The sequence below is a fragment of the Peromyscus maniculatus genome, chromosome 4, assembly GCF_049852395.1.
Source record: "Peromyscus maniculatus bairdii isolate BWxNUB_F1_BW_parent chromosome 4, HU_Pman_BW_mat_3.1, whole genome shotgun sequence".
Lineage (NCBI taxonomy): Eukaryota > Metazoa > Chordata > Mammalia > Rodentia > Cricetidae > Peromyscus > Peromyscus maniculatus.
The window spans coordinates 21444062-21465728 of record NC_134855.1 but is presented as its reverse complement, the minus strand read 5'-3'; the positions used below and the strand labels follow the sequence as shown (position 1 = coordinate 21465728).

General features: G+C 36.1%; 1 protein-coding gene and 1 pseudogene across 4 annotated transcripts in view; both read right to left on the bottom strand.

Annotated features, from left to right (window-relative positions):
* The window catches only part of LOC102917208 (sperm motility kinase X-like), a 54935-nt gene that overhangs the window by 22085 nt on the left and 11183 nt on the right, over positions 1-21667 (bottom strand). Inside the window, exon 9 of one of the 3 annotated variants that reach the window (XM_076569369.1) lies at positions 17710-17791. The exons of 1 other annotated variant lie outside the window; for it this stretch is intronic. The gene's annotated coding sequence lies outside the window, so the exon portion shown is untranslated. Of the gene's footprint in view, positions 1-17709; positions 17792-19045; positions 20218-21667 lie in introns of those variants that run through there. One more of the 3 variants, XM_076569373.1, reaches the window with a different exon arrangement.
* LOC102925376 (sperm motility kinase X pseudogene) overlaps positions 1-21667 on the bottom strand; it is a 754818-nt pseudogene that overhangs the window by 722002 nt on the left and 11149 nt on the right. The gene's annotated exons all lie outside the window — the stretch shown is intronic.

Sequence of the window (21667 nt, the reverse complement as noted above, 5' to 3'; positions counted from 1 at the left end):
CAAATACAAAAAAGACTCAAGAACAGAGCATGCAGTAACTCTGGGACACTACAAAAAGACCCAACCAATAAATCACAGGTAACGGTCAAAGGCACAGAAAAAAAATTTTTAACAGTATCATAGGAAAACATTCCACAATTCAAGGAAAGAGATCCTTATTAAGGTCCAAGGGACATACAGAACAGGAAGAGTCAGGACAAAGAAATTCTCCACATCCTGTAATAGATAAACAATACATTTACAAAAAAAAAAAAAAGGATATTGAAATCTTCAAGAGAAAGATATCAAGTCACTACAAAAGCAGGCCTATCAAAAGAAAAACAGGTTTTTTTTTTTCAGTGATGACTATAAAAGCCAGCAGAAAAGAGACCAAAGTACTACAGATTTTGAAAGACAGGAGATATCAGACCAGAATAATACTATTCTTGGCAAAGGTATCCATTGTAATTGAAGAAAAGATAGGAAACTTTCCGTAATGACAGAATTAAGAAATTTATTATTATAAGGCAAGCTCCACAGATGATACTGGAAAGAATATTTATAACTGAAGAGACAGTTAAATATGTCCAATAATCACATGAAAAAAAAAACAATTCTAGAATACTAAAGCAAATGAGGTCTAATAAAACACCACAAAGGAAATAAAATGATAGGATTACTACACACTTTTCACTAGTAACTCTTAATATTAATAGTCTCAAATCCCTAATACAATCTTATAGAGTAAGAGATTGGATCAGAACACAGGGTCCATCTTTTTGATACCTGCAAATTACACACCTTATACCAATAATAGAAAAGCCTGCAGAATAAATTATGGAAAATGATAGTTCAAGTAAATGGAACTATGAAAGAAGCAGTCACAGCTATTGTGATATCTGATAAAGTAGTTTTCAAATCAAAATAGCCAGAGGAGTTAGGAAAGGACATTTCATAGTCATTAAAGGAAAAGTCCACTAAAAGAGTTACATGTCTAAACATTTATGCACCAAGCACAGGATACGTATTTCGCAAAAGAAGTACTACCAGATCCTAAACTACAAATTGATCTCAAAACAAAACTAGTGGCCATCTTTAATTCCATACTTTCTCCAATAGACAGATCATCCAGATAAAAACTAACTAGAGAAATCCTGGATTTAAATGGCATAATAAATCAAATAGATCTAAAAGACATTTAAAAAGCATTCTACCCAAACCTGAAATAATACACTTTTTGTTCTCATTGCACAATGGAACTTTCTCAAAAATCAACTTCATATTAAAATGAAAAGCAAGACTTAACAAATATAGGAAACATGAAATAACATCATTCATTCTATCTGACCACAAGTGAATATAGCTGGTTATTAACAATGCCAGAAACTATACACAGTAAACAAACTTATGAAAATTAACAGCATACTAATAAATGGAAATTGGCCAAAGCAAGAAATCAGAAAGTAAATTTGAAAATTCCTAGAATTATTAGAAATTAAAACATGAAATACCAAAAATATGGGACACAAAGAATTTAATCCTAAAAAGTTAATAGTGCCTACCATCTAAAAAGAAAAATCTTGAGAGCTATCACTCAAAAACTGAATAATGTACCCAAAGGCATTTTAAAGTAATTAAATAAGAAAAAACACCTCAAAATAGTGGATGGGCAGGAAAAAAATCAGAAAAATATATAAGAAAGAAAAACCCCACAATGAATCAATGAAGCAAGGGTCATTGTAAAACTTTGGCAAATTTTTAGCCAAGTGAATCAACCAAAAGAAAGACAGAGAAAATAAAACCAGAGACTAAGAGAAAGCATTTCAATACGTATTGATGACATTCAGAGAATAAGTACACACTTTAAAAAGTATCCATAGATTCATTGGGAACCCTTAGGCCACTCTGACTAGATAAACAAGATAACTAACCTGAGATACCCATTACTCCCTCAACTCTTCCAAAGCAATCCTAGTCTTTTTCCTAGCTTGTTACAAAAGACCTTCAGCAGCTTCCTAACTCCCTGCTCCTGAGTGGGTCACAGAGATCTTGTTCTCCCAACTTCCTTTCTCACCCATTGTTTATCCCACCTCCAAATTCAAATACACATTCTGTATAAAGCCATAGACCACTCAGGCCAACAATGCAGGGAGTTCTTAGTTGAACACCCTGCTTTCCTCCCTTCTGGGGATCCACTTTGCCTCTCCTCTCTTCTAGCCCAACCCCATTCCTAAATGTCAGCTCTCAATATGCAGAAACACATTTTACCAGTGACTTCACTTAGCAGGATCCCAAAAGAATTTCCCTACTTGCCGGGCGGTGGTGGCGCACGCCTTTAATCCCAGCACTCGGGAGGCAGAGCTAGGTGGATCTCTGTGAGTTCCAGGCCAGCCTGGGCTACCAAGTGGGTTCCAGAGAAACCCTGTCTTGAAAAAAAAAAAAATCGAAAAAAAAAAAAAAAAGAAGAATTTCCCTACCAGCCAACACATAGCCATCACACTCTCCTAAGAAGCAGGCATAACAGAAATCAGGAAGCAAAACACCCAACAAAAAACAAAACCAGATACCAGCACCTAGAATTCTAATCTTCCCAATCCCAAATGCATAGATGCCAGCATAAAATCATAATCAATAACATCCAATAACATCCAGGACAATATATCCCCAGCACAGCTCAGCCACCCTCCCAGAGCAAGTCCCGAATATAGAAACATAGTTGAAGCACAGAAAAAAAGACCTAAAAACAGCCTTTGTGAAAATGATAGAGGTCATTAAAGATCAAATGAATAAATCCCTTAAAGAAACTATGAAAACACAAATGAACAGTGGAAAGAGATGAATAACACAGGTCAAGAACTGAAAGTGAAAATAGAAATAAAGAAATCTCAACTGAGGAAATCTGGAAATGAAAAATTTAGGAACTTGAAAAACAACAGAGGCAAGCCTCACCAACAGAATTGCAAAGGTGGAAAGAAGAAGTTCATTCATTGAAGACACATCTTTTTTAAAAATGTTAAATCTAAAAATAATCATGGCATAAAATATCCAAGAAATCTGTGACACAATAATAAGACCAAATCTAAGACTAGAGGAAGAAAATTGTTCCATGCTAAAGGCACAGAAAATAATTTCAACAAAATCATAGAAGAAAATTTTCTTAACCTAAAGAAGGAGATGCCTATAAAGTTACAAGAAGCATATAGAACACCAAACAGATTGAACAATAAAAGAAATCCCCTTGGCACATAATAATCTGAAAACTAAATGTACACAACAAAGAAAGAATAGTAAAAATATAAGGGGGGGGGAATCATGCAACATATAAAGGTAGACCTATTAGAATAACACCTGACATCTCAATGGAGATTCTTAAAGCAGAAAGGCCTAGACAAATGCTATGTAAACTCCAAGAGACTACAAATGCTAGTGCAGACTGCTATAACCAGAAAAACTTTCATTTACAATAGATGGAGAAAAGAAGATGTTCTATGATAAAACCCAATTTAAGCAGTTTCTATCTAAAAATACAGGAGTAAGGAAGGCACCCAACATAAACAAGCTAAACACATCCAAGAAAACCCAAGGAATGAATAGTCCCTGACCAGAAACTCAAAAGGAGACACACACACACACACACACACACACACACACACACACACACACACCACAAAATAACAGAAATCAACAAACTGTTCATTTATATCTCTTGATACACTGGTCTCAATTCCACAATAAAAAGACACAGACTAACAAAATATAGTTGAAAACAGGATCCACCCTTCTGCTGCATCGAAGAAACATACCTTAACTTCAAATAGATAGATAAAATTAACTCACAAAAATCAGTAGCCCTTATGTATACAATTGGCACTCAGACTGAGAAAAAATAAGAAAATCAACACCCACACACAATAGCTTCAAATAATATAAATTTTTTTTGGGGGGGGGTATCTCTAACAAAGCAAAGGAAAAACTTGAATGATAAAAACTTCAAGACATTGATGAAAGAAATGTAAGAAGGTATCAGGATATGGAAAAATCTGCATGCTTATGTATATGTAGAATTAGTATAGTGAAAATGACTATCCTACCAAAAGTAATCCAAATATTCAATAAAATCCCCATCAAAATTCCAAAACAATTCTTCACAGATACTTGAAGAACAATTTTCAGCTTCTTATAGAAACACATAAACCAAGGAGAGCTAAGAAAATCCTGAATAACAAAAGACATCTTGGTATCACCATCCATGATTTCAAGTTGAACTACAAAGCTACAGTAATTTTTTAAAAAGGCATGATATTGACAAAAAAATCAGAAACATTGATCAAGGGAATTTAATTGAAGACCTAGACATAAATTCATACACATAAGGGCACTTGACTTTTGTAATGATGTCATGAACGCACAGTAAAAAGCATCTTCAACAAATGGTGGTGGTCAAATTGGAGGGTTGCCTTTAGAAGAATGAAAATAGATCTATACTTATCTCCCTGCATAAAACTCAACTCCAAATGTATCAAAGACATCAGCATAAACCTCGATAGACTGCACCTGACATAGAAGAAAGTAGGGAATAACATTGAACTCATTAGAACAGAAGAAGACTTTCTGAACAGAGCACCAATACCTCAGGCACTGAGATCAACAATTAATAAATGAGATCTTATGAAACAGAAAAGCTTTTGCATGGCAAAAGACACTAACATTTGGACAAAGTGGAAGCCTACAGAATGGAAAAAGATTTTTGCCAACTACACATATGATATAGGGCAAATGTTCAACACACACACACACACACACACACACACACACACACACACAAACACACACACATATGTGTAACTCAAAATGTAGATATCAAGAAAACAAAAAAAAATTTAAAAAAAAAGATAAAAATCCTTTTTTCAAAGGATGAAACTCAAATGGCTGAGAACCACTTAAAGAAATGTGCAATATCACTTGCCATCAGGGAAATGCAAATAAAGTCTACTTTGAAATTCCATCTTACACTTTTCAGAATGGCTAAGATCAACAGAACAAGTGACAGTTCATGCTGGAGAGAATGTGTGGTAGGGGAACATTCCTCCATTGCTGAGTGTGCAAACTTGTACAACCACTTTGGAAATCGGTGTTGCAGTTCTTCAGTAAGATGGCAATTGTTCTACCTCAAGATTCAGCAATACCACTCTTGGGCGTATACCCAAAGGATGTTTCATCCTATGACATAGATACTTCCCCAACCATATCTGTTGCTGTTCTATTCATAAGAGTCCAAATTTGGAAACAACCTGAAAATCTGTCAATGTATGAATGGACAAAGAAAATGTAGTTTATTTGTACAATGGAATATTATTAAGTTCTAAAAAATGAAATTAGCAGGTAAATGGATAGACTAGAAAAATCACCCTAAATGTATTTCAGACCCAGAAAGACAAATATAGTATGTATTCACTTAGTTGTGGGTATTAACTCTTATGGCAATGATAAACAAGCTGCAATCCATAGAACCACCAAGGTCAGGTTATACCAAGGTTAGGTATAGTGTAAGGGAATAGGGGGTGGAGAGCAGATATATTTCTTTAGAAAGGGGCAAGAGAATAGATATTTATGGATGAGGGGTTTAGTTGGAATGATCATGTGGGGAGGGGTAGGAGAGAGGGAGGAAATATAGGGAAAGATAGCTAAAATTAAGGGGTATTTAAGGGGTAGCTTGGCAACCTAATGAAGTTGAATCTTTCTAAAATATGTACATATTTGAAGGTGATCTAAATTAAATTGCCAAATTACAAGAGAGACAGAATCTCAGCTGACTGTCTTTTCTCACCTAATGAAGCTTTCCAGTATTGTGATTGGGTTACACATAATTGAATTGTTGGCCAAAGGGATCTCATGGGAGCCCTCAAACAACACAGGCTGTTGCCAGACAAATTTCTATCCACAAACTGACAGCAAGGTTCCATTACAAATGACATCATGTACACAACACATTAAATATGGAGAATTCAAGTTGGAGCCTGCATAATGCCTTTACACCTATGTTCTAGCACCCAAGGAACATGCTGGTCCTCTGGACACTACACAAAGAAACTTAAACACCAACTCACCAACAATCTCTGATCTACAGTTGTACCCTGCCTGCAAGACATATTAGTGTAATGGTGGCACAAAGCTTGTGGGAATAACCAACTAACAGCTGATTTAAGGCCCCCTCCACAAGATAGAACCCATACATGACACTGCTTTGGTGACCAAGAACCTGAGACAAGACATCCTGGGGTCCTAAAACCAAATACTATTGGTAAGAAAAATAGCAATAGAAATAATTCCTAATGATATTCTGTTATACTCATACATCAGTGCCTTGCTCCACCATTGTCAGAGAAGCTTCCTCCTGCAGTAGATGGGATCAAATACAATGACCCACAGCCAGACAACATGCAGAAAGTGAGAGACCTTGGAACACTTAGTCCTTAAAGTGATCTTCAACAAACCCCTTTCCTCTGGGCTCAGGGAACCAAGAAGAAAGATTTGAAGAGCTAGAGGGGATGAAGAACACAAAGAAAACACTAAACCAACATGAATAAAGTTCATATGAACTCACAGAGGCTGAGGCATCACACATAGAGCCTTCACTGGTTTATACAAAGTCTTTGGGTATATATTATGACTTCCTATTTAGGTATTTTTGTGGAATTCCTGAGTTTGTGAATAAGCCGGTCTTTGTTTCTTCTGCCTTCTCTCAGGGTCTTTGCTTTCTGTCTGTTTATTTTGTCCAATTGTGATGTTTCAGTTTTTGTGTTATCTTACTATATTTTAGTTTATTATGTCTTTTTTATTTTATATATTACTTTATTATGTTATTATCCCTTAAATCTTGTATTTTTTTTCTCATGAAAGATAAAAAGGGAGTGGATCCAGATAGGAAGGGAGGTGGAGAGAAACCAAAAGGACTAGAGAGAGGGGAAACTGGAAACATGACAAATCTTGTGAGAAAAATAATCTATTTTCATTAAAAGAAAAAAATCACAATTCCTTTGGGATCCTGCCAAATACCCCAGAAAACAGCCAAGTGGGAAAACTTCAGCACAGTGTTGTTTTTCAGGAAGCTGGGGATAAGGAGAACAGATTAAAACCTTTGTAACTGATTCCTAAATTCTATTGCACACTCACCCTTGAAACTAATACAAAGCAGGGCATGAAGTCAGCCATTGTTTTAGTATTGGTGAGCTTGGGGTACAGGTATGAGAAGTCAGTGAACAGAACTGTTTGTGTTTTGTGAGGAGAGGTAACCTGCTGAGTTGGAAGCAAGCACATGGGCCCTCTTCAAAGTCACAGTATAGAAAGCTTCTTTCTAAAATATAGGAAGAACTGCTAGCTTTATGTGAAAGACAAAAGATGCTTTCACAGGACAGGACATTTATTATATAAATGTTTCCTAACTTGGTAACATTTGATTTGAAAGGTGTCCTTGATAGAAGGGCAGACACAACAAGTAGAAGGCATGGTGAACAGGAATTAAGGAATAGGAGCAGGAAATAAGAGCTCAATATAGCAAACCACAAGCACCAAACATCAAAAGCAAAATGGAAACAGGCATGATTGTTTTACCCTCAAAGGCTACCCCCAGTGACATATTTCTTCCAGAAAAGCCTTCAAAGGCTTTTTCTGCCACATAGACATTCTCCAAATAGGGACAACAACTAAGGACCTAGTGCTCAAATACCCAACACTATGCCGAACATTTATTATTCAGACCACTACACTTACCCTCCACAAAACTCAACGCCAAGCAGAACAAGGACTTCAACATAAGACCTGATATCATAATCCAATACAGGAAAAAATAGGGAATACATTTGAGTTCATTATCCCAGGAAACTATTTCCTAAACAGGACCAAATTAGCACAGGTGTTTACACCAACAATTAGCAATTGTGACCTTATGAAACTCAAAATCATCTGTACAGCATGAACATCATCACTTGAGTGAAGATGTGGTGTACAAAATGTGAAAATTTTTTTACTAGCCATACATCTGAGAGAGAATTAATTCCTAGAACATACAGAAAATAATGATAATTAATATTAAATAATAATAATAATAATAATAATAATCCTTAAACATAAAGAAAACAAACAATCCAATTAAACTTGGTGTATGGATCTAAACAAAATGTTCTCAAAAGATGAAACACAAATGACTTACCAACATTCAAAAAAAGAGTCACTATACTTAGTCATCAGGAAAATACCAATTAAAACTACATTGAGATTTCATCTTACCCCAAGTAGAATTGAAAAGAACTAAACAAGCAACGACAATTGTTGCCATGCATTGGAGAAAGGGAGCATCTATTCCCTATTGGTGGGAGTGAAATCTGGTACAGCTATTATGGAAATTAGCATGGTTGTGCCTGGAAAAGCTAGAAAAAAAAATCAACTACATCATCTAAGTATGACATTCTTGTATACATACCCTAAGGACTCAATATTTTACTACAATGATACCTGCTTATCTATCTTTGTTATTGATCTATACAATAGCCAGGAAATGGAAGTAACCTACATGTCTACCAACTGAAGAAAAAATATTTAAATATGGATGCTTACACAATGGACTACTGCTAGGGTTTTCTGGAAAAATTAGAATATTCATAGTCAAATTATTGTAGTTGAAAAAAAATCATTCCAAGAGAGGTAACCAATACCCGCACACATACTTTCTCTTATTTGTGGATGTTATCTTTGAATCTTCAGAAAACTGTGTTGGATGGGAAATACCTATAGAGGTCAGGTAATCAGAAATTAGCCATGCAAAGGTGATTTCAAGGAAGGAGAGAGGGAATGAAGAGGTTTAAAACGCTCAAAGAAATAAGGGATGAGGGAGAGTTAAATGGGACAGGGGCACAGTAGAGAAAGGAATATAGAGAACAGCACTTGACACTAAACATTTGAAAAAATCAGATAGACTTGTTGACTGGTACTTTTCTATACAATTATGCAATTCTTAATATGATAGACAACACTACTCACCCTTACCCTTGCTAACGAGGTTTCAATTTCTATCATCTCCTTTCAATGTACACTCAATATTATACTAAAACTCTCCTTTTGTGAATTCTTCTTAATAGCATACTTTAAGCATTTTGAGCTTATTACAAGGACTTTCACATTATGTATTGCCATTTAAAATATAAATTTTATCTGAGTAATTTTTAAATCAACTTTAGCAACCAAAATGAGATTAAAGAAAGGGTTTTGTCTTAATGAATACATATTGAGTAACATAATTAAATAACTACTTCAAAGACATACTGAATTTATTTATAATACATATGGCATCAGTTGTGGGTTTTTTTTCCAGATAAGAAAAACAATGGCAGGAGAGTTGTTTTCTAGTGAAAATACATAATTGGATTACAAATAAATGTGTATTTTCTTATTTTGTATTCAATGAAACATTACACTTTTAAATAATATATGTAATTATGCATGAGGGAATATGGAAAGTTATTTATTTGAACACATGTTTAAATTCTTCAAATTCCCCCAATTAAAATGACAGTATTTATTTTACTGAAGAAAGTTTTCTCAATTAAAGGACATTATATTTATCTCAAGCTCTGAGAGTAACTAGAAAAAAAAAAAAAGATGAGCCATTTCAATGTTAGGTTTGTGGATAAGAACTCTAGTACCTTTCACTCAAACACCATACACAAATTGTGAGAGATTTTCTTCATTTGTTTATTTGTTGTTTTCAGTATTGAAGATTGGACCCGGGGCTCTGTGAATGCTAGGAAAGAACTGTTACACTGATCTACACTTTCAGATGAAACTGTAATTTATATACAGGTGTGAGTGTATGAGTGTGAGTGTGTGTGTGTGTGTGTGTGTGTGTGTGTGTGTGTGTGTGTGTGTACATGCACACAGTGTGGGGGCTGGGCCATAATATGCCTTTCTCTATCACTACCTTTCTCTTCCATTTGCAACAGGGCTGCTCATTGAACCTCGTCATTGCTGTTTCAGCTAGGCTGACTAGCTAGCAAGCTCCTGGGATCTGCTATCTCTGCCCCACAACACTCGGGCCTAATAGGTCTGGATGTTTCTGGGTTTTCCACATGAATTCTTAGGGTTTAAGCTCAAGTCCTCATGCTCACACAAGTACTCATACCCATGCAGCCATATTCTCAGCCTTCTTTCCTCACTTTTGAAAGGCGTCCTTGAGTACTGTTTTTCAGACATATGCAGTATATATCAATTTCTCCATTATGTACCAAAGTCCACATACTTATATCTTTTCAATGCAATTTTTCTCCTTCACAAGTTAGTGAAGCTGTTCAGAGAAACTGTATAGCAGTGTGCTTAATCTTTTTTCACACACCTTTGAGTTTCTCTGGGCACCAAGCTCTTTTCAGAAGTCTGCTGGTAACTTGCTTGTCATTGAACGCTGCATATTTGCAAATGGCACTGGGTTCAATTTGACTGCATTTAAAATTATAAAGCCATGAATCTCACATTATACACCACAAGCACATACAATACAGAAAAGCAACACATAAGAAACTGCATTTAGAAATGCCAGGAGTTAAGGGACAGTCAGAGTAGCCTGGTGTAACAAACATCTTGAAAGTACACTCACCTTCATCTTTTCTGTTCATTTCTAAGGGAAACTATTGCCTGATAATCCAATACCTTTTAGAAATTTCTGTACATAAACTATACAATAGAAGAGAATAACAAGAAAAATACACCTTGTTTAGTACTGAAGACATTAAAATAGAGAATATGCTTAGAACTAACTACCCTCATTTTCTGTTATTAAACATTTATCACACATAATCAGTGTTATCTATCAAGGTATCACATTAAACCAGAAAAATGAATACTGACAAACATTATAATTAAGTACTATTTTAATTTACTTAGAAAAAATTAAAATGCAAGACAATGGTGCTCACAGTATGGTGATAATCATCTGTCCAATGACAATGCCATTATCAGCTTTCAAAAGTGTGTGTTCACCAGATGCAAGATTGAAATTGAGATTAACCAGTTAAAATGTGTAAGAATATAATTCTACCTCAACTTACATATCACAAGAATTAAATGAAAAATTTGAACCCTACTTATAGAACTTAACAACTTAGTATACTTTTCTCCTGATGTGAGTTTCTCAAAGCATTTGCATATGTGAATTTGTAATGTCAGCTTCTGAAACTCCAAATAATAAGAAATTTGATATTGATTTGTTTGATACTGGCTATTTTATTTTATTTTCCTTCATGTTCCTATTAATACCTAACGGGATGTTCAACAAAGTTGAAAGTGAAATGGTATTGAAAATGTGAGAAGAGGGTTTGGGAAGGTTCGGGTTTGTTTCCTTTTGTGTTATCTTGTCTGCTTCCAGCTTCAGAAACTTGAGTTCACTTAGAAACAGCAGCTTTCCCCTGCCCCACTGCTCCTACCTTGATGAGTTTATAGACACAGCCACAGCTCAAACAATATGAGATTAAGGACATTTATGTTCTTTGACCCAAGGACAGCAAACGTTTGTGGGTTTAGTTTTTGATGGGTAGATTTTCAATAACCGGTTTTTGCCAAGGAGTCTATAAAGTCACATCATTGAGACTGTCAGCCTCTCTGACAAGATAACGTGACAGTAGAATTGTATGAACTAGAGAGGCTTTAAGCTCACCTCTAGAGCAGTGGATTTCATAAATAGCAGTTTAATCTGCAGGATAGAAGCCCAGTCATAAGGGGAAGCTGAGTCAGAGTTTGGAGGAAGAGGCTCTTTCTAGTGCTGTCTGTTTCTATGTTATTCTTTTTCTGTTCACGAGTTTTGAACTTTCTGAGCTGCTGCTCAAGAATCCAATTTCCACACCTTTAAAAATCATGGTGTTTTTTTTAGCATAATTAGGATTATGTTGTCAGATCAAAGTTTTCAGGAATATTTGCTACTAATGTTTAACATAAGATCAAAGCAGGTTTCATTTTTAAGAAGCGAATTAACATACAAAAATAACACCATTTTTTTATGTATTTTCCTCACTAAACCGATCATTCTTCCCAACAATATTTGATATGTTAATGTTAAGTATATTATGACTATAGATTTAATATATATATATGAATTTATATAGTAATTATGCTTACATAGCTTATAATGCAGTTCAGAGGCTCTGAAGTTATACAAATATGTACATGTATCCTATTTTGCAGCCTAACAAACATAACTCTTGTTAATTTGTTTGTTTTATTATATGCAGTATACCCTCACATTGAAAATGAAATAACAATTAGATAGTGTGGTTATCGGTAATAGGAAAATAAATTTGTTAATAAGAAGAAAGAGAAGTAGTGCTGATTTTATTTATGGTTTTACTTCTTTATTTGATTATCTGCAGAAATATGAGAAGACAATCGCCATAGAAAATTTTTCGAGCCAGAAAGAAAGGAATGTGCCTCCTATAGTGAGGACATCGGTTATAAGCTGAGCTGATGCTCTCGCTTAGTATGATGATATCTAAGTTAGAAGAGAGGATTATCAAAGTGGCAAAATCTGAAAGAACCATGAAAGATGAGACTGGATCAGAAGAGGCCAATGATTAAACTCATGATTGATTTCAATGACATCGTAGGTGAAAGAAACTCATTGTCAGAAAGAAATTCCAGATGGCTGTGATGACAGGGAATTTGGGTTCAGTGCACAGATGGCTGAATAGTCAGCTGTTTTCTGCCCATGTTACAATCATGTCTAGTTACCTTTGTCTTTCAATAGAATTTTCCATCTATTCTAATGCTTTACATTGTCAAGCTTTAAGGACAAAAGAATAGAATTTAATAAATAGCAAGAGAAGAGAATCATGGGTAAGCTGTAAACAAATCAGCAAGTCAGCTGGCTAGGAAGCAGCTATTTTAATATTTGAGACCACAAAAACCAGGGTGTTATGTCACTGATGAGCCATCCGAGCACTCATTCTCTACCCAACATCCTTAACAGCTTTGGGAGGTTTGTTCATCCAGAACATAAGCAAGTCATGAGTGACTAGGTAAAGATACTAGAGAAAAGGGTGATTCTAGAAGCATGGCAGATTGTGACAGCTAGGAAATTCCTATAATAATTACACAAAATAACTCCATGATATGACAAGACTATAGGAAATTAAGAACTATTAACAGAAGTTAAGAAGCTCCACCATCAGGATACTCTTCTCACTGCCTCTGTTTCAGCTCTGCACAGTGAAATGATTGCTTTTTAGAAGCAAACTGAGAAAGCATGTCTCCACTGTTTTCTTCTTTGATACTGAGGGTTTTCCCAAAGTAATCTCCAAATGAAGTAGTTTTTTTCTCTTTGAATTTTATGTTTTGACTGCAGTCAGGGAAGCAGACAGACTAAGTGCAGATCTTCACCTCTCCCTTCCCTCTTCCAAATCCAATCCCATAGTCTCATCCTCAGCACTGGAATAGAACACCTTCTGAAGGCTCCCCGTCCTTTCTGTCCACATCTCCAATGGCTCATGTAGACCTTTTCCTCCAAATCCCCCCATTGCATTATTCCAGTTCCCAAACACCAACAAGTATTCCTTGGGAACCCACAGATCACTCCAGACAAGGAACCAGGTAGGCTTCCTACAGATCTTCACATATCCCCCTGAGTCTCTAAATTCATTCCCCATGGCTCATCCTTATCTGTGTAATAGACTACCATCTGAAGGCTTCCTTCCTCTCTGTCCACATCTCCAAGGGCTCCTATAGACCTTTTCCTCGAAAGCCCCCCATAACTTTACCCCAGCTCCCAAACACCAGAAGGTAGTCCTTGGGAATCCACAGATCACACCAGAAAGGGAAGCAGGTAGTCTTCTTACAGATCTTCATATCTCTCTCTGAGCCTCTAAATTCAATTCCCATGTCTCATCTCTATCTCTGTAGCAGACCACCTGTTGCAGCCTCCCCTTGCTCATTGCCCCCATCTCTAGTCAAACACCAGACTTTCTCCTCCACCCCACCCACCAACTCATCCTATCTTCTTAGTCTCCAATGCCAGAAGGCATTCTTTGGGAAAATGTTGGTCACAGAGTTTAGGGAACTAGGGAGGCTAACTGCAGATCTTCATCACTCTCTCTTCTCCTAAAAATCTAACCCCCTAGTCTCATCCTCCACTCTGTAGCAGACCATCTGCTTCATTTTTGTCTCTGTCCCTGCCCTCATCTCCAATAGACCACACAGTTCATAAACTCTACCCTCCTGCCACCATCTTTATCGAAGTTATCAACTCCAGTGGGCATTCTCTGCAAACCCTCCAGCCAAGACCATCAGAGAAGTCGGTCAACAAAGCAAGTAGACAAGCTTCAGATCTTCACTTTCCCTCCATTGCTCCATAACCATTTCTCAGTCCCATCTCCAGTTCTGTATCAGATTACCTGTTGTGGCCTCTTATCGCTCTCTGTTTCCATTCCCAGTACACTAAGAAGATCCTGGTGGAATTCCTGCTTTCATTTTTCTTATGGACCTGCTCAGTCCACTACCCCCTCCTATGTGATCCCCATTCTTAAGTGTCAGCTCCCAATATAAAGAAATATATTTAACCTGGAACTCCTAGAGACCACATCTATCAGCATCTAAGAACTGCCATTAAGGCAATACACAGCCAACACATGTTCTTAAAAAAGAGTCAGGACAACAGAAACCATGAAACAAAATACCCACCCAACAAAGACAAGACAGATATCATCACCTAGAATTACAGTCCTCCTAAATACAGATGCCTATATGCCAGCATAAAAATACAAACAATAACAGCCAAGGCATTATGTCTACACTAGCGCTCAGGAACCCTACCACAGTAGACTTAGTATTGCAACATACTTGAAGAAACAACCTTAAAACAGCCTTTGTGAATATGATTTGAAAATGCAAAGAAACAGTGGAGGAATATTAATATAAAAAATTCAAGACCTGAAAGTGCAAATAGCACAAAGAAATAAAAAACTCAAGTGAGATCTAAGAATGGAAAACGAGGACCTTGAGCAGGAACCTCAGAGGCAACCTGATGGGTGATGTTGCTCTGTATGCTCTGAATATGTGGCATCATATAGATGAACAGAAATGGGCTGAGTTTAAGTGTAAGACCTAGTCAGTGGTAGGCCTGAGCTAATGGCTGAGCGGTTTTAATGAATATAAGCCCCTGTGTGTTTACTTGGGGACACGAGTAGGGGAGGTTTGTCCTGACCACCAGAAGACAGGACATAGAAAAACCTTCAGCTCCAGCAACCTCACCAACAGAATACAAGAGAGGGAAGCAAGAATCTCAGGCATTGAGAGCATGATAAAAGAAATGGATACCTCAGCCACAGAAAATGTTTCATCTTAAAAAGTCATGACATAAATCATGCAGGAAATCTGAGAAACTAGGAAAAGACAAAATCTAAGAAAAATAGGAATAGAAGAAGGAGAAGAAACATAGTTCAAAAGCACAGGAATTATTTTTCAACAAAAATATAGTAGAAAATGTCCCTAACATAAAGGAGACACCCATCAAGGTAAAAGAAACATTTAGAACACCAAATAGTCTGTACCAGAAAAGAAAATCCCCTCAGCATGTAACAATTAAAATACTGAATGTTCAGAACAAAGAAAATTTAAAAACTACAGAGGCAAAAAGACTGAGAAAAACATAAAAAGATTAACATATTATAATTATACCTGACTTCTAAATGGAAACCTTAAAAGCCATAGAGCCTGGACAAAAGTTCTACAAACTCTAAGAGACAATACATGCCAGCCCAGAATAATATACCTAGTAAAATTTTAATTCACAATAGTTATAAAAATAGGATATTCTGTGATAAAACTAAATTTAAGCAATATGTATCAACAAATCCAGCCCCATAGAAGGCACTAGAAGGAAAACTCTAATCTAAAGAGGTAAATAACATCCAAGAAAACATAGTGAATAAATAATAACAGACCAGAAACTCAAAAGAGAGGATACAGACACACACACACACACACACACACACACACACACACACACACACACAAAACTAAAGAACTAAACAATAGTAATCAACAAACACTTCCATTGATATCTCTGAATATCTCAGCATCAATGTCTCAACTCCCAATAAAAAGACACAGACTAATAGAAAGGATGCAAAATACATAATCCATTTTTCTGATACATCCAAGAAATACACCTAAATATCAAGAATACACATCACCTCATTGTTAATAGGCTAAAAAATATTCCAAGCAACTGAACTTAAGAAGTTAGTATTGTCATTTTAATATCTAACTAAATAGACTTCAAATCAAAACCAAAAAGAAGAAACAAGGACACTACACACTCATCAAGGAAAAATATACCAAGAGGATATTGCAATTCATAACATCTACCCACCAAAACACAAGGCCACCCAAGTTTATAAAATAAGCAATACTACAACTTAAATCACATATTAACCCTCACACACTGATAGCAGGACCTTCCATACCCAACTCTTGCCAATAGGCCAGTTATCCATACAAAAATTATCCAGAGAAATGCTGGAGCTAACTGAAGTTGTAAACTAAATGGACCTAATAGATATTTACGGAGCATTTCATCCAAACACAATAGCATATACCTTCTTCTCTGTACCTGATGGAACTTTCTGCAAAATTGACCACATATTCAGACAAGAAGTAAGTCTTAACAGATACAAGAAAATCAAAATAAGACTTTGTATGCTATCTGACCACCATGGATTAAAGCTAGATACCAAAAACAACAGAAAACTTACAAACCCATAAAAACTGAACAACACTTCAATGAATGAAAAATGGGCCAAGACAGAAATTCAGAAAGAAATTAAAGACTTTATAGAAAAAAATGAATACACAACATACCCAAACTTACAGGACAAAATGAAGACACTTCTAAGAGGCGAGTTCCTAACACTAAGTGATTACATGAATAAACAAACAAACTAAAAAACCTAAGAGCATTCTCATATTAGCAACTTCAAAGCACACCTGAAAGCTCTAGAACAACAACAACAAAAAGGAATCATAAGTAGAATGAATAGACAGCAAAACAAGGATGAAATTAATAGAATAGAAATAACAAAAATTATGAAATGAATGAAGCAAAGAGTTGGTTCTTTCAGAAATGTCAATAAGACTGACAAACCTTTGGCTAAATTAACTAAAAGGCAGACAGAGAAAATCCAAATTAACCAATTAAAGACAAAAAGGGAGTATAACAGCATGGAGGAAATCCAAAGAATCATAAAGGCATAATTTAAAAACCTGTAATCCATAAAATTGAAAAAAAAAACTGAAAGAAATAGGTATTTTTTTAAATTCATACCCCCTACAAAAGTTAAATCAAGATCAGTTAAGTAATTTAAACAGACCTATAACCAGTAGTGAAAGAGAATCAGTAATCAAAATGTTCCCTCCCTGCCCCCACAAAAAAAATCCCAAGGCCAAAGGGTTTTAGCTTAGAATTCTATCAGATTTTCAAAGAAGAGTTAATACTAGTACTCGTCAACTCATTTCACAAAATACAAATAGAAGAATCATTTCTCAAATTTTTATATGAAGTGTTACCCTGATGCCCAGAAAATATAAAGACTGAACAAGAAAAAAAAAATTTGAATCAATTTTTGTTATGAACATAGATGAAAAAAATCTTAATATAATGCTTGCAAACCAAATCTAAAAACACATAAAAAAATTATCCACCTTGATCAATTAGGCTTCCTTCCAGAAATGCACAGAGGGTTTAACTATGTAAATTGATGAAGGTATCCATCATATAAACAAACTGAAAGACAAAAGCACATGATCATCTCATTAGATGCAAAAGGAGCCTTTTTCAAGATGAAAGTCCTGGAGAAATTAGGGATGCAAGGGACATACCTCCACATACTAAAAGGAGTTTATAGCTTACCCATAGCCAACATCAACTTAAATGGAGAGAAACTCAAAGCACTAAAACCAGGAACAAGATAAGGTTGTCCACTCTCTTCACAGCTACTCAGTATAATACTTAAAGTCTTAGCTAGAGCAGTAAAACAAGTGAAAGAGAGAATAAAAGGATACAAATTGGAAAGAAAGAAGTCACAGTAAATTCATTTGTATATAATATCATATTTAAAATAAGTCAATCTTAAATTTCCAGTGTGAAACTCCTACAGCTGAAAAGCACTTTCAGCATAGTAGCTGAATGTAAAATATACTCACAAAATTCAGTAGCTCTCATATATACAAATGACAAATGGACTGAAAAAGAAATCAGGTAAATAACATTTCTCATAGTATCTTCAAATAATATAAGATGTCTTTGGATAACTCTAACTAAGAAAGTGAAAAACTTTATGATTAAAAACGGTAACATACTGATTCATCAAATTGCAGAAGATATCAGGAAAGAAAAGATCCATGCCCACGGATCTGTTGGATCAATAAACTAAACATGTCAGTCCTACAAAAGCAATCTACAGATTTAATGCAATCCTTATCAAAATTCTAACTCAATTCCTCACAGATCTTGACAATTTTCAGTGTCATATGGAAACACACACACACACACACAAAAATAAATAAATAAATAAATAAAAAAGCCAGTATGACCAAAATAAGGCTGGATAATAAAGAACTGCTAGATGTGTCATAGCTCCTGATTTCACGTTGTACTACAGGGAGTAGTAATAAAAATAGCATGACATTGGTACCAAAACAGACACACTGGTAAAAGAAATAAAATTGAAATCCTGGACATACATCCACAAACTCATGAACACCTGATTTTTGATTAAAAAAAAAAAAGCCAGAAATACGTACTAAAAAAAAAGACAGCATCTTAACAAATAATGCTGGTCAAACTGGATGGCTCTATGGGAAAGACTTAAAATAATCCATATTTATCAAACTTTACAAATCTCAACTCCAAATGTATCAAAGGCCTCAACATAAAATGACCTGTTTACAGTCCCTTTATAGGTGGCCTTGTTTACCACAATAAAGCATCTGATATTACTTTTTATTATTTTTCTTCAAACATCTTAAAATCACCTCTCCTATCCACATATCATCATGGTCATGAGATTCAACATTGTGTCCCTGATCCAATCCTCTAAGGGTGCCGACCTTGCATTTAATGGCCTGATTATCCTTCTGCATGCTGCATTGGTGTTCTCAAAAGCCAGATTTAATTATTATCTCTCTAGCTTCTGAATTTGGTATAATTCTATTTACAGCTGAAGAGAGCCTTTGTAAGAAATCCATGAAGGTTTCTTTGGGGCCCTGTATAACTTTGGTAAATGGTTCAATTTTCTTCCCTGCTTCCTCAATTCTATTCCATGCATTCACTGCTGCCATGTGGCATAGAATTAGAGTTTGGTTATCATGTAAACATTGTCTTTTTATATCAGCATAATCGTCTTCTCCAAGCAGTTGATCCTAGAAAATTTCCTCACCTCTAGCCCTACATCTTTGTTCTTTAGTTTTAGACTCCTCTTTCCACCAGGTTCTCCACTGTAACTGAGGCCCAGCCTCTAGGACAGCTGTAACCAATTCTTTCCAGTCCTAAGGGATAATTCTATTTCAAGTTGACGAGTTTAACATCTGCTCTACAAATGGAGAATGCATACCATATGAGACTATATGAGCTTCTTTAAATCTCCTCAAATCTAACATTCCCACTGGAGTCCAGTTAGCTCATACACACCCTTGAGCATTTAGCAGTTCCTGTAAGGTTACCTGGTAGATTAATGTTTGCTGTCTGGTAACCTGAGGCTGTTTCTCTGTAACCATATAATTCAATTCTGAGATACATTCACTTTTAAATTCTTCTTTCTGGGTCTGAATTTCTCTGTAATTCATTTTAACGGGTTTTTCTAAAGTTTTTATATGGCACTCAAATTGACCCACCTTTCTAATGCTAAAATAAAAATGATCAAACAAATAATATTCATAATTGATATTACATACATCCCATCAACATTAATTATCCTCTAATTGTTCCATTTTACAGAATGTCTAATGTGTTATCAAACACAGATCAGATTTCTTCCAGTGTAAAAATGTTTCCCATTTTTTAATGTGGGAAAAAATTCTCTTTTAACTAATTCCTCCCTTTAAGATATCTTAACTGACTTACCAGGTCCACAGTGGACGTCTGGGGGAATTTTAAAGCAGTTACCTAATGTGGTAGCAGTCTGAGATGGCAGTCCAGAGAGAGCCCACTCCCTACCAGGAGAGAAAAAGCCTAAGAGACTCTGGCCCATGTGGGGTAGAGATCTGGCCATGTGCAGCTCTGGCCTGAGCCTTGCAGCTCAAACCTGAGCTGGGGGCCTGTTAGTCCACAAGCAGATTTTTAAATGAATTCTTGCCACAAACATTGGGCATCAATTGCAGGACAAAGTGCTAAATGGTCTTATTCATTAAAAAAAAAAAAAAAAAAAAAAAACCCGGAGCCAGATATTGGGGTGAAAATCTGAGAGATCAGAAAAGTAGAAAGAAGCCAGCCACATTCTTACCACTTGGAGATCCTCCTCCAAGGAGACCTACTTCCTGTATACCCACACCTTTCTGTTCTGCATCTCATTTTTTCTCTCCACCCAGCTATATTACTTCCTCTTCCTGTCCAGCTCTGTCACTTCCTGTCTGTCTGTGCAAATCTTCAGACTTTTATGGTTAACTAGTGTTGGAATTTAAGGTATGTACCATCACATCTGGCTCTGTTCCCAGTGTGGCCTTGAACTCAGAGAGATCCAGACAGATCTCTGCCTCCTGAGTGGTAACATTAAAGGTGTGTGCTACCATTGCCTGACATCTACGTTTAATATAGTGGCTAGCTTTATCCTCTGATCCTCAGATAAACTTTATTAGGGTGCACAATATTTTGGAGGACACAATACATTTCCACACATCTAAAACTTTTATGTTTTCTGTCAACTTAAAAAAAAATCTATGTAAACTTTAGCGAGTCAGGACTTGGATCCATCTGCCAAAGGTCAAAAGGATTTTAGATCCCGTGTTTAGTGACCACTCCTTCCAGTCAACTCCTTCCACCTTAAGCTCTCCCACTTACAGCCTATCTCTGGGGATGGGCTTTTCCTGCCCCTTCTGTTGGGTGTTCAAGTATATGCCCAAGATAAAGATCCCCCTAACTTTACCTTCTGTCCTCTGTCCTTGGTCTGTATCTGTCTCAGTAGATTTCCACTTAGCTGACAGACACTGTGATGGATAGTTTTATGTCAATTTGACATAAGCTAAAGTCATCTGCAGAATAGGGTACCTCTGAGGCATTAAGAAAATGCTTCCATAAGATTAAGCTGTACACATTTCTTAATTAGTACTTGATGAGGGAGGGCCCAGCCCATTGTGTATGGTGTCATCCCTAGGCTGAAGTCCTGGGCTCTATAAGAAAGAAGACTGAGCCAGCCATAAGGAGAAAGCCAGTAAGCAGCACCCTTCCATAGCCTCTGCATCAGCTTCTGCCTCCAAGTTCCTGCCTTGTTTGAGTTCCTGCTCAGACTTCCTTCTGTGAAGAACTACAATGTGGAAATGTAAACCAAATAAACCCTTTCCTCCTCAACTTGCTTTTGGTCATGGTGTTTCGTTACAACATTAGAAACCCTAAGACAGACAACATCCAGGAATCAATTGCCCAGCAAACTTTTCCCAATCCAGTAAA